Source organism: Ursus arctos, unplaced genomic scaffold (genome assembly GCF_023065955.2).
Source record: "Ursus arctos isolate Adak ecotype North America unplaced genomic scaffold, UrsArc2.0 scaffold_5, whole genome shotgun sequence".
In the NCBI taxonomy this organism is placed as follows: Eukaryota; Metazoa; Chordata; class Mammalia; order Carnivora; family Ursidae; genus Ursus; species Ursus arctos.
Genome location: NW_026623067.1, coordinates 19680677 through 19706211, shown reverse-complemented (window position 1 = coordinate 19706211; position 25535 = coordinate 19680677). Strand labels below are relative to the sequence as shown.

At 39.8% G+C, this 25535-nt stretch overlaps 1 long non-coding RNA gene across 1 annotated transcript in view; it reads left to right on the top strand.

Moving 5' to 3' along the window:
• LOC113261624 (uncharacterized) overlaps window positions 1-25535 on the top strand; it is a 341122-nt gene that overhangs the window by 74227 nt on the left and 241360 nt on the right. Inside the window, exons 11-12 of the long non-coding RNA XR_008957555.1 lie at window positions 13696-13763; window positions 14605-14711. This is a non-coding gene — a long non-coding RNA (uncharacterized LOC113261624). The remainder of the gene's footprint in view (window positions 1-13695; window positions 13764-14604; window positions 14712-25535) is intronic.

The following is a 25535-nucleotide window of genomic DNA, read 5'->3' as shown; positions in this document are numbered from 1 at the left end:
CCACCCACCTTTCCCTGGCCTTTCCGAGGAAACTGACATGCTCAATTTTGAATTTGTTATTCTTTTGTTTTGTTTCCATATGTAAAACTTTGTTGTTGAATGTGACAAGTTTTGAATTTTATGTATAAGAAATTAAACCTTATGTAGTTTTCTTGACTTGTGGTTTTGATGAGTTTTGTAGTTTTTGGAGATTTATCTATGTTGGTGGGCATACCTGTAATTATTTATTTCCTATTGCTAGTACTATTTCTACAGCATTTTATTGATTAAAAATTTTCCAATTTGTCTGCTTTTCTACTGGTATGACTAGAGGGACTAATTTCCTTTTTCTTCCCTGTTACAAAAAATGTTATTATGACTTACTATACAGGTCTCTTGCTGTAACTTGCTAGATGAGAACTGTATGTAGGTACTTAGGATTGTAGGATATGCATATATGCAATATACACGTCTGCAATAATGCCAAATTATCTCCCAGAGCAATTGCACACATTTACACTTCCACCAGCAGTGTGTAAATTTCTATTGCTTTAAATATTTGCTAACTTTTGACATTTTTAGACATTTTAATTTTTGCCTATCTGATGGGCCTAAAATAGTATTTTTTGTGTGTGGTTCTGATCTGCATTTAATAGGGTTCAGGCTGATCATCTTTTCCGATGTTTGTGTTTCCTCTGTAAAGTGACTGCTCCTGTCTTTTGCCAGTTTTCCCACTTCTTGTGTTTTTCTTGTTGATTTTGGAGTTTTTTATATATTCTGGATATGAATCCTTGGTCAGTTCTATGTGTTAAAAATTTTCTTTCAGTTTGTAGCTTATCTTTTTATTTTCTTTATGGTATCTTTTGGCCTGAAGTTCTTAATTTTAATTTAATCCGATCCATTAATTTTTTAATGAATTGTGCTTTTGTGTATGTGTGCGCGATTGTGTATTAGTGTCTGTCTTTTTAAAGAAATCTTTTTGGTTTCAAGGTCATATTTTCTCCTTTGGTAATACGTATTGATGTCTGACAGACATCCCTTTACATTATTCTTCAGGAATGTCTTGGCTACTTTTGATCTCTGTCTTTTTATGTAAATTTTAGAACTAGCTCATAATGTTTTGCAAAAAGCCTGGATTTTTATTGGAATTAATTTTTCTCAGACCTATTTAAGAGTTTATTTCTTTATGATTTCAAGTCTTTCTGATAGTGAAATATTACAGTCTTCTATTGACTTACATCTTTAATTTCATTTAATAATGTTTTACTTTTTTACACATAAGGTGCTCACATATCTTAGATTACATTTATTTCTAGGAACTTTATATTTTTGTTGCTATTGTAAATGCTATTTTAAATGGTCTTAAAAGCACATTAATTAAATGTTTTTTTTTAAAACGTGTATAAAGTAAAATGGTAGAATTGTATATATTGATTTCTGTCTAGCTACTTTGCTACACTAATAATTCATCTGATTCTCTTGGGTTTTATACATGGAAAATGAAATTATCTGTAAATAATGACAGACTGTTTCGTCTTTTCCAGTCCTTATCTATTTATTTTCCTTATCATAATGTGCTGACTGGGACCTCTAGCACATTATGATAAGGAAAATAATAATGGAGATAATGGGTATCTTTGTATTATTCTTGATTTTAATGGAATTGTTTTCAGTTTTGCTGTTATGTACGATGCTTTTTTGTGGGCTTTGTGTAGGTTCTTTTTATCATATTCAGGAAGTTTCCCTCCATTTGCTTTGATTAAATTTTCTTGATGACAAAGAGATGTTGAATTATATGGGAGGTTTTTTCTTCATCTACGGAGGTGTGTGTTAGATATGAAGAGGTGTTGCCAGAGTCACCCTCACAGAAGGCCTTCTTCTCTAGGTAAGGCCATGCAGGCAGCAGAGGACCTCTGTCAGATTTTATACAGCCTCCTGGCCCAGGCGCACCCCCTTTCCAGGGCAGCTTGTGTCCAGTGACTGAGCAAAGCGAGGGATGAAGGCCCAGTTCCCTCTGATGTGGGATAACTGCTGGTCGGCCAAGGTTTTGCGGAGTCTGCACTGCCATGTCTGCTTTTGGGGAACTCATCTTGTAATAACATGATTTTTTTTTTTCCTTTTACTCTGCCCATGTAATGAATTATATTAATTAGTTTTTCTTATATTAAACCAAACTTGCATGTCTGGGATAAACTCAAATTTTTCATTATTATCACATCATTATACATTGGTGGATTTTATTAATTATTATCCTTATTTTAGATTTTTATCATCTACAGTTATGAGTGAAATTGACATTCCTTAGGTGTACTGTCCTTTTCTGCTTTTGTCATCGAGGTTTTTGCTAGACTCATTAAATGTACTGGTTAAGTTTTTCCTCTTTTTCTGTATTCTGGGAGAGTTTATATCAGGATGTAATTTTTAAAATAACTTACCTGTAAATTTATCTATCTGGTGTTTTCTTAGGAGATTTTTTTCATAGTCAGATTATTTAGCATCCTTTATGAAAACCTCTTTAAAAGTGATAGGTCCCTAAGGGAAAGAATTTCCACAGTGAGTCTCCTTAAACAAAACACAAGTAGAAAAAAGACACATGAGAAAAATTTCCCAAGTGGCTCAACCAAGGCAAGGTTAATGGGCAACCCTACTGTGTGGTCCACCATAGCTATTTGTCTGGGGTTCCAGGTGGGCATTATCATTCCTTTGCTATACCCCATAGGGACTTAGTGATGTTATGTTTCAGAAAATCTTCCCAGTGAGCATTGTTGAAGGCAGGCATTTCTTTCAGCTCAAATTCATGAAACACACGCAATGCACTAACCCAATACTTAGTACACGCATCTGGATATGTGGGGTCTAGTCTTGGCGCTGCCATAACTGCTGACCTCAGGCCAGTGGTGAAGCCCCTACGTGAGCTTCTTCATCTGTGATATGAGATGTTGTCCTGAATGCTCTTGGGATATTTTAATCTACTGATTTAACTTATTTAATGGCTGTGGGAAATCAGATTTTCTACATACTTTGGAGTCAATTGGTGTGTTTACATGTTTTTCTAGGAATTTAACAGTTTTACCTATGTCTGCACATTTTTTATAGTATTATAAAAGAGCTTTTTAATAAAAGTATTCTTTTATAATTTTGCTGGGTGCTATATCTCCCTTTTCATTTGGGTTACTATTATTTGTACTTTCTCTTTCTTTTTTATGATGAACCATGTCAGATATTTATCTATTTTGTCTTTTCTAAGAATCAGTTTTGGCTATGTTGATTTTATGTTTTTTATTTTGTTTGTTTATTTTTTCTTCTATCAATTTTTTTATTTTTTGGAGTGTGATTAGAATTCTTTTTACCAGGGGCGCCTGGGTGGCACAGCGGTTAAGTGTCTGCCTTCAGCTCAGGGCGTGATCCCGGCATTCTGGGATCGAGCCCCACATCAGGCTCCTCTGCTATGAGCCTGCTTCTTCCTCTCCCACTCCCCCTGCTTGTGTTCCCTCTCTCGCTGGCTGTCTCTCTCTCTCTGTTGAATAAATACATAAAATCTTAAAAAAAAAAAAAAGAATTCTTTTTACCAAATCTTAAATTAGATGCTTATTAATTCATTAATTTTCAGCTTATCTTTTTTCTTTTTCTTTTTTTTTAGCTTTTCTTCTTTTCTTATGTGAACTCTTGAAGCTATACAATCCTAGTTTAAGTATCTTTTAGCTTTATCGTACATATTTTGATATGCACTATTTTGATATATAGTGATTTAAACATTTTGTGATTTTTAACTTACATGTTATTTAAAAGTGTGTTTTTAAATTTTCACACCTGTGCAGTTTTTCTATTTATCACTCTGTTGTTGATATGTAACATGATAGCATCATGATTAGAGAATATGCCCTGAGTAAATGCTTTGTGATAATAAATGCTCTGTTTTTATTTCTACCAATTTGCTTTATGCTTTCTATTTGCCCTGCATTTTGTGTATTTTTTTTTTCTTTTTTCTTCTTTTCTTCTTTTCACTTTCTTTCCTTCTTTCACTTTCCCCCTTCATATTCTTTTTTTTTTTTTTAAAGATTTTATTTATTTATTTGACAGAGAAACAGCCAGAGAGAGAGGGAACACAAGCAGGGGAAGTGGGAGAGGAAGAAGCAGACTCCCAGCAGAGGAGCCTGATGCAGGGCTCGATCCCATAACGTTGGGATCAAGCCCCGAGCCGAAGGCAGACGCTTAATGACTGAGCCACCCAGGCGCCCCTCCCCCTTCATATTCTTGTTTGAAAATTATACGGTCTATTTGTTTTAGTAGGTCAATGAATATACATGCTTACTGTTGCCTACAGTGAGTATCTTTACTCTCCAGATGAATACATGAACCTGAGGATACTTCAATTTTGGTTTTATTTCCCATCTGGTTTATATTCCTTTGTTGGACTATATTTTAGTTTTTTATTTTCAATTTAGATAATATTGTTTTTTTATATAGTTGTTGAGATTTGTCCACATATATACTTTTTTGTACTCTTACATTTTACACATTTGATCTTCCTAACAGTTTTGTTTTTTCTTTCTGCCTGGAGTGCATCCTTTAAAATTTCCTTTTAGAGGGGTCTGTATAGTTAAACTAAGTTTTTATTTGTCCTAAAGTATCTGTGTTTCACCCTTGATTTTTTTTAAAGGGGATTCGCTGTACCATCTTTGTTTGCAGTTCTGTTCTCTTAGAATTTTAAAGATACTGTTCCACTCTCTTCTGGCTTCCATTATTGCTATTGAGGAATCTGCCATCAATGTGATGTGAGGTTCTCTGTAGGTAATTTGTATTTTCTCTTTGACTTATTTTAATATATTGTTTTTCTTTAATATATTCAAATTTCCCCATGATATGTTTAAATTTGGATTTTAAAAACTTATCCCTTTGAACATTAACTTCATTTCCTGAGTCTCATTTATTGTCTTACTTCAATTCTGGAAGACTCTCAGTCATTCTCTCTTTTTATGTATTTTATCCCTTTCATTCATTCTTTCTTTCCTACTGGATATCTTAGAATATGGTAGACTTTTTCATTCTATCCTCTGTGATTTTTAACCTCTGACTTACTCTTTGGGATTATTTTGTCTGTGCTGCATTGTGAATATCTTTAAATCTGTCTTCTAGTTTGCAAATTCTCTCTTCATCTATGTCTAATTTGTCATTGATTTTAAAATTTGATGAATTAGAATTTTTATTCTCAAAGTTTTATTTTTTCAAATTTGCTTCACTTATTTTATATCTGCTTTCTTCTCATATATTAAGTATTCTCTTTTATATCTTGAAATTTGTTAAACATACTTATTTTATAATCCAAACTTGATAATTTTAGTGTGTAAGATCTTTATAGGTCTGATTTCTTGTAGTTCTTGGTTCTTTGTGTGTTTTGTGATATTATTCTATGGATTGTGAGCTTATATTCCTCAGAAAGTTATTTGATGGGATTTTTGTAGTCTGAGAGAAATGCACATCTCTCCAAATAGAATTTGTGTTTGTTTTTGATGGATGTTTAATGACACTACTTAGGTAGGAAGTTAAGTAATTAGGTTGATGTTTTTTGGATCACAAATGTAGTGTTAGAACTCAGGTAAGAAGCATGTGCAGTTGCTGGTGGTAGTAATGAAATAACAGAGGAGACCAATGTCCAGATTGAGAATGTTAAATTCCTTTTCTGTCCCCTTCTGAAAGGAATGTTTATTTCTATTTTACTCTTAAATAGGCCTATGGAGTCCAACTTATGTAGATGTCTCCCATTAAACAGCTCTAGGGTAGCTCTAGGACTGTTTTCTTTCTTCTTTCAAAACTGAGGCTTAAGATCATAGGGTTAATTTGATGACCTCAGGGTGAAAATCTTCCTCAGAGTTCCATTCATCTCTCTCAATTCCAGCTTTAACTTCTTTTTTCCTGCTCTGAAGAGTCCTTATTTGCTTGCCAAGTCAGTGATGAAATTTAAAAGATTTTTTGTTTGTTTGTTTTTTAATAATATTATTCAGTGTTTTTTAATTTTGTCAGTGGGAGAGCTGTTCATAGTATCTGTCCCACCATACTGTTGGAAATTAAATCCAGTTATTCCCATGTTTAAAGATGAGAGAATTCAAGTTCAGAGAGGCCAAATGTTTGCCGCAGGTCATGGGACTTGAAGGTGTCAAGGTTGAGGATTGTTGATCCCATGCTAATTGTTCCTGTCATTTCCTGGCTCTCTGAAAACTGCAACCATCAGTTTAAAAGACTATACTTAATAAACAATACAACTACAGAGATCATTTTTAAATAAGAGTTTAAATCATTTTTCCTATTTGGAAAGGGGCTCACAATTTGCTTCTTTTTAAAAAGTTTTTATTTAAATTCCAATTAACATACAATATAGTCTTAGTTTCAGGTGTACAATATAGTGATTCAACCCTTCCATGCAACACCCGGAGCTCATCACAACAAGTGCACTCCTTAATCCCCATTATCTATTTGACCTATCCTCCAACCAGCACAATTTAATTCTTAAACAGTATTTTATGAAGAAAACAAAGTAGGTATTAATTTTTTTTAATTTGGAGACAGACACACCCTAGGATAATGCATGAGGGTTTTTTCCAAGTCAATTTTGGGAAGTTTGGAAGTAGCTTTTAATTTTCAAATAATTTAGATGGGAATATTCAAAATAATGCTCATTATGTAATTTTGGTGTTCCCCTTGGAAAGTAAGAAGCAAATTATGCAGGTATGTTTTCTAAACAACAAATAACTTGGCAGTTTTTAAAAGTAAAGCTTTGTGTCTTTGAGGAGCACTTCATATTGAAGAATGTGCTAGATGATTCCTTTGGCACATTTCTAGATTTAAGGCAAACTTTTCTTTCCTTAGATAATTCTGTGAACACTTATCAGAGCATATGAGGTGAGGAAAAAGGAACAGCCAATTCCATGTCCCTGATGTCTGGGAGCCAGTTGGTACAGTTGCTACTTTTGGTATAACCCTATAATATGAAAAGGCAATTATAGGATAATTTGAGATGGAAACAGGTGAAGCTCAAATAATTTCAGCCTGAGGAGAGATGAGCAAATGGCAGCTATTCCGAGCAGCCCTGGCGCAGTTACTGTAGTGTTTGGACAGGCATGTCTCCTAATGTGATTTCATTATGCTCAGGTTAAAGACTTGGGTTTTAGATCAACAATGTGCAAATTTGGTTTATCACCTGTGTTCAAAAAAGAGATGACAGAATTCCAGCAGGAGAGCTTCGGTGTTTGCCAAGAGCACCAGCAGAAACATTGTTCTGCTTACATCTCTCACAGAACAAAAGGTCTGACTAGAAATGTGAAATTATTTGTATTAGAGAATAAGGAATGGCTAGCATTTCAAGAACACGCTTGAAAAAGTACTCTTCATGTGTATGAATCTTCGCATGCTTACTTATTTAAAAGTAAACTTTGATCTCCATTTGGTGGTTTTAGCCTGTCCAGAACTTTGTGATTTTTTGTAGTAATTGTACTCAAAGCGAATGAATCACAGAAAAATACTCAATGCTGATCCCACTCAGCTGGTTCTGTAATCACTGGCACTGCAAAGGATAGGGAACAAATCCTACAACCCGATTTGTCCTTGTCAGAAGAGCAACAATGCTTAGGAATAAAACTCAAAGTTATACATGACTCTAAAAAGAGCAATTTGTCAAGCGTTTCATTGGCACAAATTGAAATGAAATGAGGTCGTGGGCTCTTGAGGTCACTTTGCAACAGGAAGAATTCATTATCTAACTATACACAGAGGAAAACGCTTCACAATTGTATTTGCTTGTAAAGGATGAGTGCCCACACATAGAGTCCAAGCAGCAGAGGTCACTTACAAGGAATAAACTACATGAAAGCAGAGATTCAAGTGTCCCTGGCTCATAGATTCCTCCTTTTTTCTCCTGGTCAGAGCTGCTTTGTGGCATATTACTCAATGGAAAGAGGGAAATACTTGGGGAGCCCTTTGTTGTTCATACAAAATCATTTGTGCAGGTCCTGCTAAGTTGTCTAGTGGAAGCACAGTGCAGTCTTATATGTCTTCTCCCTTTGAGGTGGGAGGAGTTTGTTTCCCAACGTTCTCCATATTCTGTATTACTCTGAAAAGGTACATTTTCTCTTAAGGCATTTTATGGCATTTTCCCCATTATGTGGAACAGGTGCAGCCTTGAATATTTAACAGCTCAGTTGGTGGTTAGAGATGGGCATGGGTTTCAGTTTAAAAAAGTGGAGAGAATTGAAGTGCATGTTGAACACATCAATTCTGAGGATTGCATTTTTCAACTTATTTATAAATAACTGGAAACAGAGAATTGATTATTACATTTTCCATCGGGCAGAGTTGGTGACAGCTTGGAAGATAACAAAAAAAACAAGATCATTTACAATGAAAGCAAAAAATAGCACAACTAAGGAGAATGGTTTTAACTGAGGGTGGGGCAAGGAAGTAGATGTGGAGATGTACTCCCTTAATCTCTTTCAACAGCTGACCCCTCCCCAAAGTCACACATCAGGAGAGAAGGGCTAGAAAGGCTCACATGTCAAGGTCAGGGGACATTTTTCACTCCTGATCATTCCCTCTCATCCAATCAAGTCTCCTAGCCTTTTAAGTTTTTTTTTTTTAAGTTCTTTTATGATAATGTGGCCTCTAATTTATTCTCTTTTTCACCTTTTATGGCTGCCAGTTGATAGGGATTGCATTGAATCCATAGATCACTTTGGGTTGTACGGACATCTTAACAATATTAAGTCTTCCAGTCCATGAACATGGGATGTCTTTACATTTATTTTTATCTTTTTAAATTTCAACAGTGTCTTTTAATGGTTCTCAAATGTTCTTATAGGTGACTGCTTGTTTGTGTGTTGTAGTTTTCTTGAGTGGTGGGTAACTTTGGACATGATGGTGGTGTGCATGAGATACAGGGTTCATGAAGAGAAGCAGCTGCAGGGCATGGGAAGACCATGAACCAACTGCTGGCCCTGCTGAGTTTTAAGTACTATTGTGGCGTCTACAAAATGCACTTAGATGCTGAGATGAAAGCTAGACATTGATGATGGATAAAACCTTCAGAGTGGGTGAAGATGCTTAGGAAATGTATTTATGGAGAGAGAAAGAGAAAAGAAATCAGTTTTCTTTTCCTCTCTATTCTCCCAGTAATAAATCATCTAAGTGAAACATATTCCAACCTCTAACCCTTGCTTCTACTTTGATTACAAGCCACAGCAACCAACAGGAAAGGGGGGGCATTAAAAGGAAAATTCAGACACGTAGCACTAAGTGTCAAGATATCAAAAGCATAGATGCCTGTTTACTGCTTCCTTCTAGCTGCCTGAAAACCATGTTGAACAATTACGTCTCATCCTGTAAGATCTCCCTCCCAGGGCTTGTAAGTCACGTGATTCTTTTCTCATTTTCCCTGACAGAAATAACTTTGGCCTTGAAGGCTTGGTGGAGGAAGAGACTCAACTCCATTTCTTCCTGTCTGATCATTTTTTCATTATTCTCTCTGGTCCTCAGTTCAATGGACAGGCCCAGATGATTTCATGAAGACCTCTTTTCTTGCCCAATAGAATCCAATTTCCTTAAAATGCCATGTAAGACATTTAAAAGTGGCACAGATTCTCTCCAGCCTAGAATGATTTAAATGTGATTTGGCACTGAAGGAGGAGACTAGAGGGAGTGGACAATGAGCTCAGTCATTCAGTCAGTGAAGCAAGATGACAGTAAAGAGCGTGAGCCCCTTCAGGTTCCCCCAGCCCCTCCCCCCAAGGGGTTGGTAGAATTTCTTAATTCCTAAGTGTTTCTCAGTATAATTTGTAGCACTTTTTATCATTTTCTTCTGGCTTAGTGACAAAGGGGATGGAAGAGATGTGACAGTGGTGATCATCTTCCCCATAGCACTTCTGATTATGGAATATTAAATTTTATATCTGCCTGTTTTGTTCACAACTTTGTGGTGGGGACAACAGTGCCTAGCATGCATTAGTCACTCAGTAGAGAGTTACTGAAGTAATTTTTATGGTCGGATCCGGTATTGGATATGTGTTCATTTTGGTTTAGAAAACGTGATAATTGTGACTATGTGACTTTGCATTAAACACATTTACTAACACATTTTATTTTGTAGTTGCTTTGGTGACGTTTCTTAGTTCCTTAGTTTACCATTGGGTCTCAGGTCTGGCATTGGATACTGCTGTTGGATGTGAAAGGATAGCGATGGTGTTTGGGTTTTTTTGTTTTGTTTTGTTTTGTTTTGTGTTTTGGGGCAAGTTTGATTTAGACCTTGCATTTACTGTTACTTGTCTGGTCTCAAAGAGAACGGGATAATTGACAGTTGTATCCAAGTCCTAAAAGAATTCAGAGAGCTGGTGATTAGGGGTGCCTTCTAGCTGTCACTTTGATTTCAGTGGGATTGTACTTCAATGCTTTGCCTAGAAACGCTAGGAGAGAGAGAGTTTTCCTTTATAGGCTCCCTGTAGAAAAACTCCACCAGTGGGGAGAAGAAAAAAAATGACGCCCACTGACTTACTTTTCATCTGGAATTAATACAATCAGCAAAGTCTAAAGAAGGTAGATAAGGCATGTTTTCATTTCAGTGAAATCAAGATTTTCAAAGCTTTTGAGCTACTAATCCCGCTCCCTCTTTTCTGCTACTTTTCCTCTTTTCTCCAGTGCAACGTCTGCATCAAAGCTACATCTCTGACATGAGCAGAACAATCACAGGAGAGGTGAAAATGCAAAGCTTGACAATTGAATGTTACTTCACACAGAGCCACAGATCTAAGATGGGCTTGCAGTGGTGTCCCATCCTGATTACCAACACACTGGGAAGTGGAATGAAAGGGGCCAGGCTGGATTATCCCGGGGCTCTTTGGTAGCTATGGAACTTGGTCTAGACCCTTAGAGAAAGTCCGATGCCAGAAAATGGAGAGGGTACAACTCCTTTCTCTGTGGTCAAGACCGGTTTCCATTTATCCTCTCGTGGTTTTTGGAAATGACTTTATCCTGGCAACTGGGAGGACTGGAGTTGGGGGTTGGGGAAGTGGGGAAATGCTCTGTGGATCAGGTGCTCTGGCTTGCTAAGTAGGTTTGATTCAGAGACTGTGACATGTTCGTAAAGGAAATACTGTTAAATAGTAGAAGAGGTGACTATGAACCCCACAGCAGAGGCAGAAAGAAAACAAAGTCAAAACAAGATGCTATATTTAGGAACTCACAGTTGTTTAAATCAACATCAGACAGTTTTAGCTTTCTTTATTGCAGAAATTGGGCTCCCTCCTCAAATTGAGGATACCGATAGAGTGGAAGAAAATCCTAATTTGGAAAATGTGTTGGTCTGTGTATTATAGAAAATGATCTTATAAACATTCGCTCCCTAGATTGGGTAGACAGTCTTCCACCAGATTTAAAAATGGTCACAGTTTTCAGAGCTAAAGAGGGAGTTTGCTTTGTGGATTTCAGTTTCTTTCCTTCCAAACTTCATTTGGGGGGCTCAGGAAATCTTACCTTCTTGCTGCATCTCCAACTTGGCATGCCCCTGAAATTAATTCAAAAAGGGGGAGATAGATGAAGTTGGCAGTGATTCTATTAATATGAGCTCTGCTCCCCAAAGACAGAGTGCTCCATGGCTCTCCCTTGTTAGGTTCAAATTCTGTGTGGCATTTGGAGGCAACATCTCTACTGGAACCATCTAGCTACTGAAAAGCTCGGGATAAGAGGAGGTGTATAGACTGTGCTAGGAGTCTTGGGGCAATGAAGTAGTAATGTCTAACTGTGGGAGGTAGTGCAGGGGAGCCGTCTGGAGCTCAGGGGCCATTCTGTTTGGGTTTGTATCCCCACCATGGGTCCTTGGGCTCTTGGACAAGTTACTTAGTGTCCAGTCAGTTATGGGAGGTGGGCCATCCTGAGAAGGGGAGTGGCTTAGTCAACGCAATTCTGCTGATGAGGTAACCTTGAGTGGCTGGGAGTGGAAAGCCCTCTGCTAGCAGCTGGGTCAACAGGTCCTTCCGTGAAGGGAGATTTGGGTGGCGTCAGTGTCCATGATGCTTAACTTCCTTGGCCCTCTGTTTCCTAAGAATATTTTTTTGAGAATCAAATGAGATGATACATGTAAAGGCCTTAGAACTCTGCATGGCATGCAGTAAATACTTAATTATTGCTGTGTACCAGGCAGAGGTTAAATAGTTTGTCCAGGGGCACCTGGGTGGCTCAGTCGTTAAGCGACTGCCTTTGACTCAGGTAGTGATCCCGGAGTTCCGGGATCGAGCCCCACATCGGGCTCCTTGCTCAGTGGAGAGCCTGCTTCTCCCTCTGCTTCTCGCCCAGCTCATGCTTGCTCACTTGCTCCCTCTCTCTCTAATAAATAAATTAAATCTTTAAAAGAAAATAGTTTGTTCAGAGTCTCCCAGGTGGTAAGTGATGAGGATGGCCTTGGAACTGAGTCAGGTGACTCTTCCCAGCTTGTTTTTAGTTTTGATATCAAATAACTAACATGCTAGAATCCATACTGGTTTGAAGAGGTTTACTTCAGTCATGTTTGCTCAGCGACTGTAGCTCACGTAGGGAAGACGTCCCCAGCCACGGCTGACTGCAGGGAGTCTCCTTTTCTTTATGAGGCAACAGTCTTCCTCTGTCCCTTTCTCTCTCCTCTCTTTTCTGCAAAGTTCTCTCCTCCCACCTATCGTCCCCATCTCTGACTTCCCACCTGTTTCTAGTGATGAGCTAGGGCATGATTTGGGGCTGGAGAGTTGGCCTACATAGCAACGGTGGGAGGAAGGAGGACAGGTAAAAGCCCTGGACTGTTCTTCTAGTCTCCAGACTCATGGCGCCCTGCCTTTTTCTCCCACTCTCCAGTCCCCATAGCCCTCCCCCTAGGCTCCATTCTTTATATTTTGTGCCCCATCCTAGGCCCAGAAATGAAATGCTTGAGTATTCTTTGTGAGAAGAGATGTTAGGGCTTCCCTCTGAGACTCAGTTGAATCTTAACTAAATCCAAAGATTATGCTGTAGGTCTTCTGTGGGAAAATCTTTCCCCAGCACCCCACACTGACGCGTGAATGAATGATAACAGCACAACCTGTGTGTTCATTGAGCTGCCTGTATTTTCTCCCTCCCTGAGTTACAAGTTGAAGAGCCAATGAGTTCTGTTTCTGTTTTTATTTTTTGCTTACTATTTCTTCCTTCATGTATGCACTAGGGGAAAACATTTATAAATAAGTTACCATATGCAGAATATTCTAGGGAGTACAATGAAGTGAAAGAACATATTTTCAGAGCGCTTACAGCCTACTTCAAGGTCATATGACACAATAAGGAGTGGGGCTGTTTTCGGAGGACTCTGTTTACGTGATACTTGTTCTTCTGGGTTTGCAGCACAAAGTTAAAACTGAAAATCTTTAGTTGTTGATGTTAGTGAAACATATATGTTATACACATAAGAGAGCAACAGAAAAACAAATAATTTGTAATAATTAAGTGCTCAACCCCATGCTGAAATCTGTCAGCTGTCCTCAGTCATACCAAAGCTTTCTCTTATGACTTTCAGGTTCTCAGTCACCCAAGAGTCTTAGCAGGTTGAGGGCCAGGATTCTGTGGTCTTTTCCCCACCCTTACTTACTCTCCCCAGCAAAGGGAGGGAGAGTGACTTAATTGTATTGGTGACTCAGAAGGAGGTTAAGGGGAGTGGCATTCCATTCTTTCTTTCTTCTTTAGGGGAAGACTCCTGAGTTCGCCTCCCAGAGGGAATCCTGTCCTGGTCAGCACTTCCTAGAACTGAGTGTGTAAGTTGAATTGTGGAATTAGGGATTGTGAAGCCCATTGACTCACAAATGTAAATCAGTTTTCTACAATGTCAGCTTCATAATAATGATAATAATTTATCCTCAGTAAAATGTGGATTCCTATTTGGATTCTATCTGTCTTATTCTTATCTTATTCCCAGTTTGAATCTGATTGGTTCAAAGCCCAGGTGGGGACGAGGGATGTCATTTGTCAGTCTCCACTCAATTCTAAAGCTCGGGTTTAAGGTTTCCTCATGCATTAACTCTAGACCCAGATCACTGCATACTAGATGGATCTGCATTTATTCAACCACATTGTGTGTGTGTGTGTGTGTGTGTGTGTGTGTGTGTGTGTGTGTGTGTGTTTCTTCCAAAGAGGGACTCTTGGGAGGCAGGAATTAGGGAGGAACTACTAATTTGAGTAGATCCGCTTTAATTCAGCTGGACAGATTGTTATTAATCTCCTGAGATGGGGTAGTAGGTGCACCAGGCCCAGAGGACACAGACTAATAGGACACGCCCAAGGACCTTTGTATCCTACAAAAGATAGTGGCATAGGAGAGTACAGAGAGGGTCTACCAGGGGTCAGGGTAGAAGAGTGGTTATTCTTTCTCTGTATTTATAACACTTCCTGAATGAACAGCACTTGGGTTAGGCTCTAGGGTCAAGTGTCACCCTAATGATAAGGATAATGGAAAGTGGTCTGATGTTCTTCCACCCATGTCAGGTTTTGGGATAGCATAATCCTATCACTGTACAGACATGAGAGAGAAAGAGTATGTGCTTTGGAGTTTGATTAGGGTAAGTGGCTTACCTCCTGCGTGTTTCTGATTCCTCACAGGAGAAACAGGAACGATTAGAATGCCTGCCTCATACCATGAGGGATAAGGGAGCTAACGAACATGGAGGCTGAGACCAGTGCCTGGCACAGAGCGGTTCTCCACGGAGGTGAGCTCCTATGGTTATTAGCTATTATCAGGAATGTACATGTGTGTGGAGAATTTCGCTAAACCACTCCTTCATATTGCTGCCTTGGCATCTGTTTCACATGGCCAGACAGCCTGCAGGGTCCTTGAACTGTCCCTAGCCCATCCTAAGATGCATGTTTTAGATAAGAACCGGTAGAAAACAGCCCACAGATCACGAGCAAATGTAAGCTCCTCATACAACTTTTCAGCAACACTTGTGAATTACATTCCCCCTTTGTGTCCCTTAGATAAGACCACCCTTGAAGCTTACCTAAACTCTGCTCTTTTTGAATTGACAATCTGGCTTTAGTCTTTGAACCCCAAAGCACTCTACCTCTGGGCCCTATAAAGGCCTGTGCCCTAGGGCCTGTCACTCTCTCTGCTGGCACCCTGCCTTGACCTCTCCATGTGGCACCTGCAGGCGTGCACTGTGCACTTCCTCTAGGATCTGCCAGAGTCTTCTCTATTTCAATTTCCCCGTGGTCTTTTATTGAACCTAGGTTCACCATCCAACACCCTGGGGCTCTGCTTAACAAATGTTAACAAAGTCACAACAACATGGCATGGGTTTGGGGAGGAGAAGATAAACTAGGAAGAGAAATCATTCTTTATAGTTCACTGGAAAGCTTTGGGTCTAAGACTTTCTTTATGGTTATAGTGGGGGGCAATTAATTAGCGGAAAGGGCTTCCATATCCAGAGAGGAAAATTAACTTCTGTCCAGCCTCTCCACTTTATCCCAAGTATTCGTTTGTCATTTGTGGCAGCAGGAAAGATTGGTGCTAGTCTGTCACCAGTTATAACAGACAATAAGGTCAGCACATAGCAGCGAAAGGCAGAATGGTTCCCAGTTTCACCAAATCCTACTTGTTTTGGACGAGTGGTAAAAACCACGACCAAACCTTAAAGTTCTTTATTCATGTGGGAGCTGCAGATATTTATCTCAAATGCCCATTCTGATTGTGTTTGAAAGTTGGGCATAGTGATTATCATTTTTTTTTAAAGATTTTATTTATTTATTTGACAGAGAAAGAGACAGCCAGTGAGAGAGGGAACACAAGCAGGGGGAGTGGGAGAGGAAGAAACAGGCTCCCAGTGGGGGAGCCTGATGCAGGGCTCGATCCCAGAACTCCGGGATCACGCCCTGAGCCGAAGGCAGACGCTTAACGACTAAACCACCCAGGCGTCCCCAAAGTGATTATCATTGAATTAAAATAGGCATTTACTGAAATCCTACTATGGAGATGGGCCCATACCAGAAGCTTAGTTATTATATGGCTCAAGGTCATAAAAATCATTCAAGGTAGATGCTGTTTTCTTGGTTTTATATCTGGGGAGCTTTGAGTTTAGAATCTTTCCTAAGACAATAAGATAGAAGTTGCTGGAGTTTGAATTTGGGATTTCAATAAGATTTTTTTAAGTTTACATAGATTTAAAGAGGTCTAATTTTAGGGAATTTTAGAAATACAAAAGCTCATCAAGAGGGAAATAAAAATTGTCCATAATATCATAACTCAGAAATAACCCTATTTAAATTTTGGAATATTTTTATCCAGTTTTGATGCATATATATAGGTTTGTTTTTTTCCCACAAAAAATGAACTTCTTCTATGTTCTTTGAAAATCCCTCCTTCAAATTATGTTATGAAGATTTTTCCATATTATTAAATAGTTTTCCAAAACCTGATTTTAAATTCCCACATTTCATTATGTGGATAAAGAAAGCCCTTATTGTTCCAATGTGTGTTTCCCATTTCCCCTATTTTAAACATCTTTGTATAGAATTCTTGTGCATATCTCTAATTATCCCCTTAGACTAGACTTCAGAAGAATAATTACAACATTAGAGGTTTTTCCAGTTATCGATTGCTGTGTAACAAACCAACCCCAAACTTAGCCGCATTAAACAACTACCATTTTATTATGCTCGTGGATGCCGTAGGTTAGGAATTCAGTAAGGACATGGCAGGGATGGTTGTTCTCTGCTCCATGATGTCTGGGATCTCAGCCATCAAACTCAAAGGCTGGGCATAGCTAGGACTGTTGACTGCTGTTCCTACATGTGGCCTCTCCAGCCTGGTGATCTCAGTGTGGTGGTACTTTCATGACTTGGTCCGGGGATCCAAGAGTATGTCAGTGGCACAAGACAGATGTAGATGGGGTTTATGAACTAACCTTGGAGGTCACATGGTGTCACTTTGGCTATCCTCTATTCGTTGAAGCAGTTATAATCCCATCCCAGGGTAAAGAGGAGAGAATATAGACTTCTTAGTGGAGGGGTATCAAAGAATTTATAGCCATATTTTGAAACTACCAGAAAAGTTATAAACCACTTTCAAGATTTCAACGTATATCATCAGATTGCCCCCTCACAAATGTTATATAAATCAACACTTTTTCTACAGTGGATGAGAGTACACTTTTACCCACACTAGATATTGCAATTTTAAGAGGCGTTTGCCATTTTGATAGGCAAAAGATAGAATATCATGTCATTGCAAATTTTAAATATCGAAATACTAGTTAAATTCTACATGCGTTTTTTTTTCAGACACATGTCAAAATTTAATGTGAGTTTTCTATTTTTTGCTTCTTTTTCTGTTGGAATAGTCATCTTGTCTTTCATTAATTGGTAGGTGTTGTCTACCTATTAAGACTAAAGCCAGGTGATCTGACTCTAAGTTGAGTTCTTTCACTACCACCCCTAGCCACTCTAATTAATAAGTATTTTTAGGACCACGCGTCAGGCACTGTGTATTTGTAATCCTGACTCTACCTCTTCCAAACTATGTGGCTTTAACAATCTCTGAAGCCTTCTGGACTTGGTTTCCCCTCCTGTAATACTGGGATGGTAATATTCGTATCTCACTGGTTATTACAGTGATTCAGTAATGTCCATACAGATGCTTAGAAGAAGACTTTATTACATGCTAAGTGTCCAGTAAAGGTAAACAGTTATTCTTAATATTATTACTGTCACCGTAATAGTCGACAGTGAGATGCGGACCCTCGTGAGTATTCCAGTGATTATCTCATTCTTTCCTTGGCCAGCTTGTAACTGTGTAACTGCTAGTCACGTCAGAGCCACTTGGCTTCTGAAATCAGAAGAGTCATGGTTGCTCTGAGAAAGATTTCATCTTTTGCTTGTTATTTAAACTTGGTTCTCACGTTGACCAGAGGAGGTAAGTCACTAACAATGCAGGATGGGCTTTGGGGCAGGGTTGGAGAGGGGGCATCTTAATTAATTGTTGAGACACTTGGAAATAATCACCATCCTTGATTGCCGTGCCAGTGCAATTAGAAGGACGCCGGGGGGGAAAGAACTCATTTCTTTGTGAAAGAACTCCTGAGACAAAAACTAAATTTGATGGCATTTCCTTGGCCTTTTTCATTTGTCTTCCCATCCATCAGACTGATTGCAGAGTCGAGCATTGTAGAGAGCAGTGTTGATGAAAGAAAAGTAAAACTCTTCTCTTTAGAAGGCCAAGTCCCAAAGGGCCCTCATTGCTTGGCCTCAGGGGAGGCTTTGGAAACCAGAGGCCAGGGCCTGGGTCTGAGGTGGCCAGAGGCGGGGCTCAGCCCCCTACCTCTCTCATGCCTCTGAGCATGCGCCTTCCTCCCAGCCCAGCACAGTCTCTTTGCGCTCTTTCCTTTCCGAGCCTCATGGGGGTGTTGGAGTGCCATACTTGGAGGTACGGGGACTGGGGGGCTGGGGGAGTGTGGAGTGTGGCCTGGTGGCCTGTCTCTACCATCCCCGGGGCACTGAACATTTGTTGTCTCCAAAGAGGGCTTCTCTGGCGTCAGCCCAGCTGTCCCTGTGTGATAACTGCCACGGCTAATACAGTACTGATGAGCCACTTCGGGTCTCCGCCTCACCGCCTCTGATTGCTGTGAAATATGAGTTGGGGGAGCTTTCTGTAACAAATGCCCGCTTGACTGAGCCCCTATTCAGGCATCCGGTCTCAGCACTTGACGCAGACAGCCGCTCCAGCCAGACAGTGACAGATTCAGCCTCCTGCTCACGCTGTCAGGGGAGTCCCCCCGACAGGCGTGGGCTTGTCATAGGAGCGCCTGGCGGGATCCTGCCAGGGCTGTGGGCCGCGTGTTTCCAAATGTCGGTGGGCTTGAGAGCCAGCCGCTTCCCACCCCCCCTTCTTGTCAAGGTCAGCCGGCCTGGTGGGGGAGGGGTGCTCCTGAACGGAGAGGGACCTGCCTCTTTTGTCTTTTACCCCAGCCTCAGCAGACAGGCCTTTCAATACTAGGGGGTCCAGGACTTGTCAAAGATGGCGTATGTGGAGATCTTGGGTAAAATTTAAAAAAAAAAAAAAACACCAAAAACCCAAACAACCATAAAAAAACAAACACACTTGCCTGGAGATGGGTCTAGGCAAGTTTACTTCTTTGAAATGGCATTTCCAGGTTTCCTTTCACATGATCTGGCTAGTCTTGATTGAAGAGGAAGTGAAGGAGAACAAAGAGAGGATGGGTGGTAAGAAGGAAAGAGTTCACATTAGTGGCCACTTTTGGGTTTCTGCCAGGGGTGGCCATATGGTGATCATAATGATGATTTATAAATCAGAAGTTGTAACCTGATGGCCCATGGACTGAATTTGGCACAAAGGATTTTTATTTGGCCTAGAGTGCTTATTTGTTTTTAATGAAACTTAATGCTGATATTTGGAATCCGGACTATTTCACATACAAATGTGATTTCCGGCCTTTCTTCAGACACTAAGCTCTGGCCACGTTGCACTTGCATAGGGGAAACCACATTGTTGCCCCTGCTCACTTTGGAAAGGGCAGATACTCTTCAGTTTGCTACAGTCCTCGCTGTTCCCTATTGTTTGACTCAGACAGCATCTCTTATTTCTATTACATGGATGATTCCTGGAGCTATTTGAGTTGGTGATTCCCTAGTACAAATGTTGAGCTTTAATGTTTACTCAATCTTGAATGAACTCTACTTAGTGTCCTTTTTTTTTTTTCCCTTCCTGGGATGCTATGTGACAGGGCTTTGCTTGAATTTTCAAGATGTAAATGCAATTAATATTAGAAAAGAAGAAAAATATTGGTTATATTGATATGTAAATACCATAATTAACCATTGCCAGGCCTTAGGTTTTGACTTCAGACAAATGTTCCATAAATGATACACTTTGTGACAAGTTTTGGTGTTTCTTCTGACAGGGGAAGAAAACTATGTTAATTGAAACCTGTTATAGTCTCTCATTTTCAATCCTTACAAAAATCCTTCCAAGTTAGCAATAGGGTCTCCTTTCCATAAGTGAGGAAATGGGGCTCAGAGTTAAGGCCCTTTCTCAGTGTTTTAAAGCTGGAAATGAAGGGAACCAGAACTTATATTTATGTAAAAAAGTCTTTGCTCTTTTCTACAGCATACTGTCCTAACCAGTAGAACCCTGCGTCATCTACATGAGCTAAAATTAAAGTATTGTTGAGATAAAGTGTATTAGCTTTGTTAAATAGGCTGCATTTGAATTTTGGAAGCATATGTTTTTTGTTTTGTTTTGTTTTTAGAGGGGATGGGGCAGAGGGCAAGGGAGAGAAAGAATCTTAAGCAGATGAGCACAGAGCCTGACCGTGGGCTGGGTCTTATGACCCTGAGATCACAACCTGAGCCGTAACCAAGAATTGGACACTTAACCAACTGAGCCCCCAGGCATCCCTGGGAGCACATGTTTAAGAATCCTTGATAATAATAATATAATAATTATATAATAATAATAATTATTATTATTATAATAAAACCCCAAAAGGCCTTGTTCATGATGGTGATTTTTTTCCCTAATTTTTTAACCCATGTGATATGCAGATTAAAATGGTTCTTGATTGAATTCGACAATGAAAACAGTAAGAGCAAACCTCACGGAGCACTTATTGTGAGTTTACATAGGTTGCCTTATGTAACCTTCTCAACGGCCATACAAGGTAGGCAAAGTTATCATCCCCATTTTATAGATGAGGAAGCTGAGTCACAGAGAAGTCTGAGATACTTGAATAAACTGCTTGATAAACCATTGGACATGTTGGAAGCAGAATCATTAACACAGCTTAGCCTTCTACCCGTCTGACCCTTGACGAATATTAGCCAAGATACTAGATGTGCTGTAACCACTGCATTTCTATGGTCTCTATCTAGCTATGCCCATTGGATGTCCCCTCTTCTACAGGGAGAATACTGGAAAAATCCCATGAACACTTGTTTGACCAAAGAGTAACTTTAGAAGTGCTTTAACAAATCATGGTTTAGGAAGGTCATTAGTAGTTCTGATAGCTGCAAAGAAGTTGTTTGGCAGTGACGGTTATGGGGAGGATCCCTTATAGTTAAATGGTGTGATATGGGAATTGAATTTTCAAATAGAATGAGTTTTGTTGATTATGAGAGAAAAGAACAGCTTTAGATGACAGTAACTCCCCTGTGCTAGGGTTGCTGTTTGAAGTGTCCATAGATAGGGGTATTGGAATGTTTGAAGCATTTGAATCGAATGCATTTGAGCCGCAGGAGAGTGATGAAATCTTCTCTCTGCCTGTCACTGAGGTGCCGTACAGGGCCACGTTGTCTAGCTTGAAGTGGAGAAGTGACCTTGAATAGATATGAAGGGCTAGTTCCTAATGCCTGCCTTTGAAGACTTTCTTGTCACTACTTACTCTTAATGCGGGTGGAGGCTGGCCTATGTCTTTTGGGAGTCCAGAGCCCAGCGACTACTCTGATGCTGTCAAGGGAACATGTGAGAGAGTTTTATCACTCTACTTTCCCACCATATGTCCCTCATTCTGGGGTTAAGTTGAGATCTAAGAGGTGCTTGTGTATATGCAACCATACCGATGGCTACTGTGCCTTTTTTTTTTTTTTTTTTTTGTAGTGATCAAAGTTGTCTTGTTTTGAGGGGAATTAGATAGAAAATAGCCTGAACAACTCATGGACAAGGCATTATGAAACCTCTCACTACAGATTTAAGTGGTAGTCATCTCATATCCTCTCTTTCCCTTCCCTAGAGATGTAATGGATTAGAATCATTAGAAAAGCTATGCTTGCCCTAGGTTTCCTCTTTGCTGGTTAAGTAACAGGCCAGGCTGAACCCAATGCTTTCGGTCGTATTACTTGCGATATTTCCTTGTGGGCTGCTTTGTCTCTGACAGCATCCTACACCTCACTGTTCCCAGGGTTCATCTTGGGCATTTTCTTATCGCTTCCTTTCTATACCCGCCAGAATGATTTTGTTAAAAAAACCACCCATATCTTTAGCTACCACGTAAAAGCTGTTGACTCCTAAAGAAAACAGCCTCAGACCTCTTCTCCCTCCTGAGCCAGAGCCCTGTATTATCTGCTGCTCATAAAACCCATCCCTGTGGATGTTCCGCAGGCTTCTCAAAAACAACAGGCTTTCAACTAAGCTCGTTACCTGCCTCCCTGTCTCACCTGCTCTGTTTTGTGCAGTCTTACTTTTGTGAAGTGTGTTTCAAATTTCATCATGCATAAATTCTGACTCATTAAAATGTCCGAGTTGGGGTCAGGACTGACAGTGTTTGCAAACCCCTCTAGTGATTCTGGTGTTGGTGGTTCACACACAACATTGAGGAAGGCAGATGTGTGAATGTTCCTCTCTCCATCTGGTCACATGAGCTAGAAATCTTGGAATTGTTGTAGACTCACTTCTTCTGCTCAACCACTGTCCCAAGGGCTACTATATCTTGCTGATTCTACTTCCTCAGTGTGTTTCGAATCAGTCCCTTCTTCTCTATTCCTACCTCTGTTCCCTTCCTTCCATTGTAGATCATCCCAAACATCTCCTCCTTTCTCCTTGACTTACTCTTGTCCCCTTTCATCTGCTGTCTACCACACCATTAGAACGATCTTTCCAAAATATAAATATTATCTTGCTATTTCCCATCTCAGAAGTTTTCAGTGACTCTCTATTCTAAAGGATAAAGGCTAACCTCCTTGGCGTGGCATATTAACTCTTTTGTGATCAGGCCCTGGCAGATACCTCTGGTTTCACCTCTTTGTCATTCCCTTATTTCAACCCATATTCCAAAGATGTTAAGCCATTTGTAAGCCTGAACATTTTTCAGTCTCTGTATTTCCCGTGCTATTATGCAGGTTAATCTTTTTGCTTCTAATACCCTTCCTTTTCCTTGGCTGGCTAAATTTTACTCTGTCATCCAGGGAATCAAGTCAAGCATTTCCAATTTAGAGAAGACTTCCATAATCTTTGCTGATTGACTTAGGATTTCTCTGGTTAAATTTCTCTAGATGTGTGTGCCTATAGACATCAGAGTATTTATTACAGAGTGTATATTTATTGGTTTACTTTTTTAAAACTAGAGTGTGAGTTTCTTGAGAACCTTGACCATGTCTTCAATTTCTGTATGTCTAATACAGTACCTGGCATTTACTGGGAAGGCAAAAGATTCTTAAGAATGAATGAATGGCCAAATGGTTTTAAATAACTTGATAAGACTTTAGCCACATTAAGATTCAGAATGAAGAGAAATGTCCTTTTGTTATAAGCCTTGCAGCATAGATGACTCTCTTGTCTTAGTAATGGAAGGTCCCCATCAGTTTCATTTTGTACCTCCCAAGGATGGGGAGGTGTATGTGAGATCACCTTATTACCTAGTCACCCTTCTCCATATTATTTTACCAGGTCCTAGTTGTTAGAGTATGCAAAGGAAGGTGGTGTTCCACTGCTAAAATGCAGAGCCTCCAAGATGATTGTAAGATGTGGGTTTCAAGCCTAATTTGTACCAAATCAAATGGATTTTCAGGGAGGCTGCTTTCAGTTCAATATAAGCAGTTGGATTTTCCAGAGTAAGGGAATGGGATCCAAATAGTGAATAACCTCTTGTCACCGAAACTCACACAGAAGCAGGGGTATTGTTTGGGGCTGAATGGCAACTTACCTATCCAAACATCGTGAGGATCTCTTTGGCTCTCCTGTTTCATTTTAAGAATAATCATTCAGTCAACATTCAGTAGCATGTATCAAGCAACTATAAAGACTCGGGGATTGTGTCACAGGCTTAGTGTAGAAAGATGAACAAGACACCGTTCCTGTCACAAAATAAGCCAGCATGTCAGCAAGCAACCTAGCCTTTAGAAGTCCCTTGCTGGCAATTTCTCAAAACCCTTCTCCACATCAAAAAAGTAAGAACAGAGTTGGGAGTCAGGATGAAAGAAACTTTTGCTTTCTGTTGTGTGAGAAAAATTCCTTTAAGGAAAGGTGACATCTGCAATGTTTTAAGTGAGGGTGTACCAGTGGTCTGGGGCTCCTCATTTGGTTTCTTTTGAAAAAGCATTTCAGAGGGCAAGTGTGTTTGCTTGATACAATGAAGGTGACCCTGGAAAAGGTCATGTTCCTAGAATCAGAAAACCAATATGGCTTTGGTCCAGCCAAGGCCTGTGGATGGAAGGCCATATGGAAGGAGCTGTCTCAATGCACAGCTAGAATTTGAAGAGGCTAGAGAGAGGGTGCAGGTGTCTTTGTGAGAGCATCCCGAGTGATCAAGTGACATGATAAGTAGGGTTTGGCAGGGATATCTCTAGGTTACTTAGGAATTGCATCACGTGTAATTGAATCCTATTTTAGATTTTAAGAGTATGCCATTCTTCTAGTTTATAGCTGTTTTTCAAAAGAACTTAGTTGAGGCTAGTCTATGAAAGAACATGGAATGGTTGATTTAAGTAAAGGAGAAGAATATGGAACCATCCATTATGTTTCTTAGCCTCACATCAAACTTATTGTTTATTTATGAATTTTTTTCCCCAGAGAGCAATGATTGTTGTTTTCTCCATAAAATACATTTATGTCACTGATGAGTTGGCTACAGATTCTTTCTCTAAATAGAGTGTTCCTTGAATATGATATTACCCATTCACACATCTGGTGCTTTCAGGATATTTCTGGAGGCAAAGTTGCTCTGTAACTTCCTACGCTGAGGAGCAGGGCACAGTGAAGCGTTTCCAGCATTGCTCTCTCCTGAGGGAAGCTGTCTTCTGGGTGACCGTGGGTGATTAGATGATGGAAGGCAAAGAACTTTTGCTGGCCTGGAACCGGACCCTGAGGACCTGTGCTGCTGGCCCTCACCACGGAGCTGGGAGAACCTCTGTCAGGGAGTGGAAATCAACTTCTTTTAGAACTCAGGAAAAGCCTCGAAGAGATGTTTTTGAACACTGGAACTTACGTTTTTAAAAAATTGATGATAAATTTTAACTCTCGTTCTTGTCAATGCCAGAGGCCAGGAGCTGGGATCCTGGGTAACTTTATTAAGGGCAGTCACTCAGGACTTCCGACTGAACCCAAAGGGCAGTGGAACATCACTCCTTGCTGGGGGACCCCTCAACCAGCCAGTGCTGAAAAGTCAGGGGCCTCTGATTGTGTGCCCTCTGTCCAGCCCCCGCGGCACTGACTTCCCTCTGCTCCCATGTCACTGTGGCAGGGGAAGGAGCTAGGAGTTGGGTTCAGCTCTCAGATGGAATATTTGTAAAATATCCAATCCACTCAATTTTACCAAATGCAGCAATTTGGATTATGATATACCATTAAAATAAATCTGCGCAGGAAGCAAATGTGGTATTATGAATTTATGTCCGTTATTGTTCTACAGATAATGGTATTATATATCAACTTGTCATACATTACTCAGTAGATCAGCGATAGAACTTAGAACAGAGAGCCCAGGATTTCTCTCATTGCTCTTTATTATGCTAAAGCAGAAAGGGGTGTTGAGGGTACTACGATGGCATAACAGTCTTTTTGTTCGTGGGCATCCTTTCAACACAGAGTA